This window comes from Salvelinus fontinalis, chromosome 6 (assembly GCF_029448725.1).
Source record: "Salvelinus fontinalis isolate EN_2023a chromosome 6, ASM2944872v1, whole genome shotgun sequence".
Lineage (NCBI taxonomy): Eukaryota > Metazoa > Chordata > Actinopteri > Salmoniformes > Salmonidae > Salvelinus > Salvelinus fontinalis.
In genome coordinates this window covers 54948166-54957499 of record NC_074670.1, presented here as the reverse complement: position 1 = coordinate 54957499, position 9334 = coordinate 54948166, and positions in this window count along the sequence as shown.

The following is a 9334-nucleotide window of genomic DNA, read 5'->3' as shown; positions in this document are numbered from 1 at the left end:
GCCTGACTCGCAGTCGGTGTTCCAATTCATCCCAAAGGTATTCGATGGGGTTGAGGTCAAGGCTCTGTGCAGGCCAGTCAAGTTCTCCACATCGATTTCAACAAATAATTTCTGCGTGGACCTTGCTTTGTGCACGGGAGCATTTTCATGCTGAAACAGGAAAGGGCCTTCCCCAAACTGTTGCCACAAAGTCGGAAGCACAGAATCATCTATAATGTCATTGTATGCTGTAGCGTTAAGATTTCCCTTCACCTGGAACTAAGGGGCCTACCCCAAACCATGAAAAACAGCCCCAGGCCATTATTCCTCCGCCACCAAACTTTATAGTTGGCACTATGTATTGGGGAAGGTAGCGTTCTCCTGGCATCCGGCAAATCCATATTCATCCGTCGGACTGCCAGATGGTGAAGAGTGATTCATCGCTCCAAAGAACGAGTTTTCACTGTTCCAAAGTCTAATGGCATTGAGCTTTACACCCCTCCAGCTGACGCTTTGCATTGCGTATGGTGATATTAGGCTTGAGTGCGGCTACTTGGCCGTGGAAACCCATTTCATGAAGGTCCCGACGATCAGTTCTTGTGCTGACATTGCTTCCAGAGGCAGTTTGGAACTGGGTAGTGAGTGTTGCAACCAAGGACAGACGATTCTGTGAGCTTGTGTGGCCTACCACTCCGCGGCTGAGACATTGTTGCTCCTCGACGTTTCCACTTCACAATAACAGCACTTAAAGTTGAGCAGGGCAACTCTAGCAGGGCAGAAATTTGACTTATTGGAAAGGTGGCATCATATTATGGTGCCATGTTGAAAGTCACTGAGCTTTCAGTAAGGCCATTCTACTGCCAATGTTTGTCTATGGAGATTGCATGGCTGTGTGCTCGATCTATTACACCTGTCAGCAATGGGTGTGGCAGAAATAGCCAAATCCACTCATTTGAAGGGGTGTCCACATACTTTTGTATAAATAGTGTATCTCAAGGAATAATGCTTTAGCCTTTTTTTTGAGGAAGAGTCAGTTTGTCTTCATGCTTATTTCAACATTTTTTAAATAATTTTAGAACAGATTTATAACGAGGTTCCAGTAGTTTATGGGGGGGCGAGTTCAAAACAATATGGTTTCTGAGGCTGTTATTCCTAGGCTTCAAATCTAACATGCTTCAAATCAAACAGGCTTCAAATCTAAAAGGCTTTAAATCAGACAGGCTTCAAATCAAACAGGCTTAAAATCTAACTGGCTTCAAATCAAACAGGCTTAAAATCTAACAGGCTTCAAATCAAACTGGCTTCAAATCTAACAGGCTTCAAATCAAACAGGCTTCAAATCTAACAGGCTTCAAATCTAGCAGAGAGCAAAAGGCTTTCCCAGACGGGCCTGTTTATCTGCATCTGTGGTGCTCTTGAGGAGGACAGCTGGGTGGGTTATGTGTGGGTGAGAAGTTGAAAGGCAACTCCCGCCACCCTAGCCTGCGAATCTCACACCACCACTCAGGATGAATCGAATGGCAACGCTTTGGAGAAACAAAAGGAAAAAGAGAGAGAGAGAATGAAAGAGACAGGGAGGGAGAGAATGAGAGGAAAACAAGTGAAACCAGCTGTTTGGAAGTGCCTTGTCTTTACGACGTTGCAGCGACGCGGGCTCATAACCGAGTCCAAGTTTTGCCACAATCAAACGCTCCATTTGCCTTTACAGGAATATTAGAGATGTTATGCGGTGGTCTTTCTCGGGGGTATTCGGGGGTGTTGTCGTGTATTTACTCCCTCCAATATATATGGTGTGTAGGTAGTGAAGCTTTAGCTCTAGACAACAAAGGGTTCTCTAATGTTTTCCTCCCCGAGGGAATACTATAAGCTGGGCCCACATCAAGCCTCCCGTCTGCTCCACTCTGCCATGCTACGCAGGTGCACACTTAAAAAGGCCTTTGGTGGGCGAGCCCCAAGCCGGGCCTGTACTAAAATAGCCCCCACATCAACACTGGTGGTGTTTGGATGGATGGGCTTTGGGATTGGGAGGTTTAGAATTCTGGCTATAGGTTCAAAACAGTGTTCGCTCACCACAGGCCTTTCCTTTACTCTCTATCCATGGCACTAAGCTTTCCCTGGAACATGTGGAACAAGTGATCATGGGGCTCAGAAAGTATTGTTGCGCTGCTAAAAGGTGACTTTCTGTTACAACTTCTTGAAGACATACTGTGTGGAGAAATGTATAAGTGTGACTTAAAAGTTAGGTACACATGGGGAAAAATTCTTTGGACTTTCTGACTACCTTCCAAAGGTAATTATGTAAGTCGTATAGATAAGAAAGCTGTCAAGACCTGTAAAATGGCAATAAATCGGCTTCCTGATTATGGATTTTTTTTTTGCATTCATGCTAAAGGTCGTTTCCTGCTTACAGGCTTATCAAAATTGTCTTTGCTTATCTGGAGCCAAAATCCCAACTGTGGGTAATCCTTATGTGTTAATGAGTCAAATTGAACGACAATCAGTCAACTTTCATTTAGCCAAAGTCCATACTTTTGCCAAGGAAGTGCACTGCAATCATCAATCTGGTATAAAGCCTGGAGGTCATGGGTGGGGTTGAAAGTTTAGAGCCCTGTAGGTGCTGATGAGTACTTCCTCCATGCTTTTGCCAAGGAATTGCACTGCACTCGTCAATCTGTTGTAAAGCCTGGAGGTCATGGGTGGGGTTGATAGTTTAGAGCCCTGTAGGTGCTGATGAGTACCCCCCCCCCCCCCACCATCTACATGTGAATGGAACCTGCTCGTTGACTTGTTATATTCCACCACCGTGGAGGCCCCTGGGTATAAGAGTGTAAGCTTTCTTGTTTTCACTTGTTTTCCTCCCCTCCTCAGTTCTGATCAAGTCAGCTAGGCTCTTTCAGGACGGGGGCCCTTGCTTGGGGGAGAAGAGTAGACGGGGAGGGAGGGGAGGGGATTGGCTGGGACACATTGAGTTTGCTAAGTCAGGCAGAATGCTCGACAGGAAGGAATGAATGAAGAAAGGAAGGAAGGGAGAAAAAACTTTCCCCTAAGTGCCATTGTTTAGGTGACATGGCTTGAGCAGCCAAAATGACCATTTCGGACCGGGGGTGTCCTCTTCAGGAATGACCCACTTCTCAGAGGCAGATGAAAGCAGATGACGTTCTCAGGCTGGAGAGGGATGTGGTCTCTGTGATTCTTTCATAATGCCGTTTAGAATACAAAATGCATCACATTTAGCTTATTAGGCAGACTCCTAGGTTTAAATCTCTCTGGGAAATAACAGGTTAACAGATGGATTGCACTAGAGTGAATGCAACTCGTTATAAGTGCAGATGATAAGAAAAGAAAAACATTAGCTCGTTTGAATTAATTGACAATATCCAACATATTCTCAGTGATTTGTTTAGAGAGTCCACGTGTATTTCTGGATGACAGAGGGGTTGTAGACTTACAATGCATTCGGAAAGTATTCAGACCCCTTGACTTTTTCACCAAAAATGTACGTTAAAGCCATATGTTAAAATGGATTAAATAGTTTTTCCCTCTCAGCAATCTACACACAATACCCCATAATGACAAAGCAAAAACAGGTTTTTAGTAATTTTTGCAAATGTATAAAAAACAACATGAATATCACATTTACATAAGTATTCATACCATTTACTCAGTACTCAGTTGAAGCACCTTTGGCAGCGATTACAGCCTTGATTCTTCTTCGGTATTATGCTACAAGCTTGGCACACCTGTATTTGGGGAGTTTTATTTATTCCTTTTTTATTTAACCTTAATTTAACTAGGAAAGTCAGTTAAGAAAAAAATATTATTTACAATGACAGCCTAGGAACAGTGGGTTAACTGCCTTGTTCAGGGGCAGAATAACAGATTTTTACCTTGCCAGCTCGAGGATTCGATCTAACCTTTCAGTTACTGGCCCAATGCTCTAACCACTAGGCTACCTGCCGCCCCAGTTTATCCCATTCCTCTCAAGCTCTGTCAGGTTGGATGGGGAGTGTCGCTGCACAGCTATTTTTAGGTCTCTCCAGAGATGTTAGATCGGGTTCAATTCCGGGTTCTGGCTGGGCCACTCAAGGACATTCAGAGACTTGTCCCAAAGCCACTCCTGCGTTGTCTTGGCTGTGTGCTTAGGGTTGTTGTCCTGTTGCAAGGTTAACCTTCGCCCCAGTCTGAGGTCCTGAACACTCTGGAGTAGGTTTTCATCAAGAATCTCTCTGTACTTTGCTCCCTTCATCTTTCCCTCGATCCTGACTAGTCTACCAGTCCCTGCTGCTGAAAAACATCCCCACAGCATGATGCTGCCACCACCATGCTTCACCGTAGGGATGGTGCCAGGCTTCCTCCAGACGTGGCACTTGGCATTTAGTCCAAAGAGTTCAATCTTGGTTTCATCAGACCAGAATCTTGTTTCTCATGGTCTGAATCCTTTAGGTGCCTTTTGGCAAACTCCAAGCGGGCTGTCATGTGCCTTTTACTGAGGAGTAGCTTCCTTCTGGCCACTCTACCATAAAGGCCTGATTGGTGGAGTGCTACAGAGGTGGTTGTTTTTCTGGAAAGTTCTCCCATCTACACAGAGGAACTCTGGAGCTCTATCAGAGTGACCATTGGGTTCTTGGTCACCTCCCTGATCAAGGCCCTTCTCCCCGATTGCTCAGTTTGGCCGGGTAGCCAGAGTCTTGGTGGTTCCTAACATCTTCCATTTAAGAATGATGGAGGCCTCTGTGTTCTTTGGGACCTTCAATGCTGCAGAAATCTTTTGGTACCCTTCCCCAGATTTGTGCCTTGACACAATTCCTTCGACCTCATGTACTGTTGGACATCATATAGACCGTTGTGTGCCTTTCCAAATCATGTCCAATCAATTGAATTTTCCACAGGTGGACTCCAATCAAGTTGTAGAAACATCTCAAGGATGATCAATGGAAACAGGATGCACCTGAGCTCAATTTTCGAATCTCATAGCAAAGGGTCTGAAAACTTATGTAAATAAGGTATTTCAATTTTTTGTCATTATTTTGTCATTATGGGGTACTGTGTGTAGATTGATAAGGATTTTGATTTATTTAATCCATTTTAGAAAAGGCTGTGATGTAACAAAATGTGGAAAAAGTCAAGAGGTCTGAATACTTTCCGAATGCACTGTACCCAGCTAGGCTACATCTGCACACCAGTCCACTTATGGAAAAAATGTCTGGCTCCGTTGTGCTTTTGGCCCTGTCCTTCCTGATTGAAGATCAGCCAGATAACATTATCTGCTGACTAATCAAAGGCTTGGATCCCTACCTCATCCCACAGGTGGGCTTTCCAAGAGGCTGCTGGAGGAGAGAGTGCTTTTATTAAAAGCCAACCAATCAAAAGTCATAGAGATGATCCAATCCTGTGGTGGGCTAACCTAGGGCTGTGCTGTGTGAGTGGTTGCTTGGACGGGGATATTGCCATTATTCATTCTACTGCCCCTGGACAGCCTGAACATCACGTAACCTTCTCAAAGATTTTCAAAACATTATTCTTTTGTGAAACTGTTCTACCAAAATATTCACACTATGGCCAAATAGACTATTTGCTATTCCTACTATTGCCAAATACGTTGATCTGTATAATCATTTTGACATGAGTTGCATACCAATTATACTATACTTACATAGAGGTGCATATCTGCTAGATAGTTTGTGTGTTAGTTATACTAACTATACTATAATGTCTAATGGAGCAGCAGCAGAAACATGTCTCTTGCCAGTTGACTGAATGGACAGTTTGCATTTGTTTCCCCCGGGTCTTTCCTGATTGCACGACCAATGCAAATTCCGGTCTCGTTCTAATCTAGCCCATTCCCGGACCCAAATTAACAAGAAACCCATTTGACACACATGCTTCCACTTTCCGTGCGGCCTCTCGTTCGCTTAATTCGTACAATTTTGCCTTCATTAGGCTAGTCTTCAGGCTGTAGGGTACAGGTAATGTAAAGCATTTGCCCCAATTTGTGTGCCCAAGCCCCGGTCGACAGGAAGTGGAAGAGCTTCAATTGCAGCCATTTCCTCGCCAGTGTACTGAGAGGTCTTATTACAGCATTTAGGTGTCATTACTCACAGCCAACTTCCTCCGCGAGTAATGAATTAGCTGTTGCCAGGGGAGATGAGTGTGAAGGGGATAATTATGGCATGTATTGTGGAGGGGATGTATGCTAGCTAAGGCTGCCAGCCGGGTGGCTCAGCACTTTGTCATGTGCAATGTTGCCGCTGATGACAGAGACAGCTAATGTCAAAATGTGCCAAGGTGTTGTGGCCCTGGACTGTGACTAGTCATGCTAACTCCTTTGCGTCGGGGTTTATGTGCATAAAGTAATTGTTGAGTCTTTAAAAAGTACATTGTCAGATTGATAAGAGGTTTGTGTGTTCATGGAATGCATCTTCAGTCGGCCGTTGGTCTTTTCTGTTTACCCTCAAATAGTTGACAAATCTTTTCAAAACAAGTAATAATACTCAACAACAGTTGAAATAGGAAGTGATACACCCCAAACATTCAGACCGGCATTCATTTCCCCACAATAAAATGTCTTTGCTTATACAGAGAAATCATAAAACAACCATTGATGGAACCATAAAATGTGTCCTAAACAGCTATTACAACTTATTCTACATCATCAATCAACCTGAGGGGAAGGCATTAAAGAACCTCAATCAATGTGGATTCATTTGTGTTTGTACTCCATGGACAACATGTTTCATTTTGAACAACAAGACAAATGACGAGGCCTGAAAAATAGATTTGAGACTACTTTCCTGAAGAAAAACAGGACCTAAAACCATGGCAACCGAGGCATCTTAGCACTTGTTGTTGGTCAAGCAGAAAGATGAGTGCCATGCTTGACGACGGAGGAGCCTGCATATTTTCTCAATGGGGAGTTCAGCCTGCAATAGGAACCCTGCCAAAAAAAGCATTTACCAAAACAAAGAGGCCAGGAGGAAATAATACTGGTTGAGTCTTGTTTGGCTGTCTATTGGCTTCATTCCAACATGCTGTAGGTATCTATAAGTCTTTTTAAGCCCCCCCCCCCCCCCCCCCCACAAAAAAAGAGGCCCAATGGAGGAGAGAGGATCCTTTACATTTCCGTTTGAATGGGAGGTCTGCCAGTGGCTGAGTTTAAAGTGCAGTTTCCACACATTTGATTTAACTAGTTTGCATTTGATAGGGCAAGGGAGAGGCCTATGACCTGAAGTAATATTTCCTAAATTCTAAACTTTTTCTGCAGCTTATGCAGAGGGCGGGACAAAGCAGTAAGAGCCCCCCCTCACCCATCTAACCACACGTTCTCCTCTTTTCTCTCTCTGTTCCAACCCCCCCACACCCTCTCTTACTCTCTCTCTCCTATCTTTCTCGCGCACTCCTCTTTCTCTCTCACCCCCTCCCTCTCTCTCTTGCCCTCCTCTTGCTCTCTCACCCTCCTCTCTCTCTTTTACCCTCCTCCATTTCTTTCAAGGTCCTCCCTCACCCTCTCTCTCGTCCTCCTCTCTCTTTCTCTCACCCTCCTAACTCTCTCACACATCTTTCTCTCTCACTCGCCCCCATGTCTCTCTCTCACCCTTATCTCTCTCACCCTCACCCTCATCTCTCTCTCTTGCCCTCCTCTCTCTCGCCCTCCCCTCTCTCGCCCACCTCTCTCTCTCTCACCCTCCTCAATTTCTCGCCTCCTCTCTCTCTCGCCCTCCTCTCTCTCTCTGACATTCCTCTCTCTCTCACTCTCCTCTCTCTCTTTTTCTCTCTCACACTCCTCTCTCTCTCTCAACCTCCCCTCTCTTTCTTCCTCCTCTCTCCATCACCCTCCTCTCTCTCTCTCTCTCTCTCGCCCTCCTCTTTAATGCACCCTACTCTCTCTCACCATCCTCTCACTCTCTCTCTCTCTCTCTCTCTCTCTCTCTCTCTCTCACCCACCTCTCTCTCTCTCACCCTCCTCTCTATCTCGCCCTCCTGTCTAACTTGCCCTCCTCTCTCTCCCTCACCCTCCTCACTCTCTCTCCATCCTATCTCTCACCCACCTCTCTCTTCTTCCTCTGTCGCTCTCTCTCAACCTCCACTCTCTTTCTATCTCTCACCCTCCTCACTCTCGCCCGCCTCTCTCTCTCTCTTGCCCACCTCTCTCACTCGCCTTCCTCTCTCTCCCTCACACTCCTCAATCTTTCTCTCTTGCCCTCCTCTCTCTCACCCTCCTCTCACTCTTCTTCCTTTGTCTCTCTCTCACCCCCCCTCTCTCTCTCTCTCTCTCTCTCGCTCTCTCTCTCTCTCTCACCCCCCCTCTCTCTCTCCCTCTCCCTCTCTCTCTCACTCTACGCTCCCTCGCCCGCCTCTCTCTCTCGCGCCCTCCTGTCTCACTCGCTCTCCTCTCTCTCAACTCACCATTCTCTCTCTCTCTCTCTCTCTCTCTCTCTCTCTCTCTCTCTCTCTCTCTCACCCTCCTCTCTCTCGCCCTCATCTCTCTCGCTCGCCTCTGTCTCACTCGCCCTCCTGTCTCACTCGCCCTCCTGTCTCACTCGCCCTCCTGTCTCACTCGCCCTCCTCTCTCTAAACTCACCATTCTCTCGCACTCTTCTTCCTCTGTCACTCTCTGTCTCCCTCCCCTCTCTCTCTCTCACCCTCTCACCATCCTATCTTTCGCCCTCCTCTCTCTCTGGCCCTTCTCTCTCTCTCGCCCTCCCCTCTCTCACGCTCCTCTCTCTCCCTCACCCTCCCCTCTCTCTCTCACGGTCCACTCTCTCTCTCACTCTTCTCTCTCTTTCCCTCCTTCTCTCAAGCCCACCGCTATCTCGCCACCCTCTCTCTCCCTCACCCACCTCTCTCTCTCTCTCTCTCTCTCTCTCTCTCTCTCTTGCCCTCCTCTCTCTGTCACCCTCCTCTCTCTCAACCACCTCTGTCTCTCTCACCTCCCTCTTTCTCTCTCGCCCTTCTCTCTCTCTCACCCACCTCTCACTCTCTTACCCTCCCCTCTCTCTCACCCTCCTGTCTCACTCGCCCTCCTATCTCACCTCACCCTCCTCTCTCTCTCTCTCTCGCCCGCCTTTCCCTCTCTCACCCACCTCTCTCTCTCGCCGTCCTCTCTCTCAAGCCCTCCTATCTCTCACCCACCTCTCCGTCTCTCGCCCTCCAGTCTCTTTCTCGCCCTCATCTCTTTTTCTCGCTCTCCTCCTGCTCTCTCACCCTACTCTCTCTCGCCCTCCTCTCTATCTCTCACCTCCCTCTTTCTCTCTCGCCCTCCTCTCTCTCCAAACCCTCCTCTCTCTTTCTCTCTCACCATCCTCTCTATCTCTCACCTCCCTATTTCTCCCTCGCCCTTCTCTCTCTCTCTCACCCA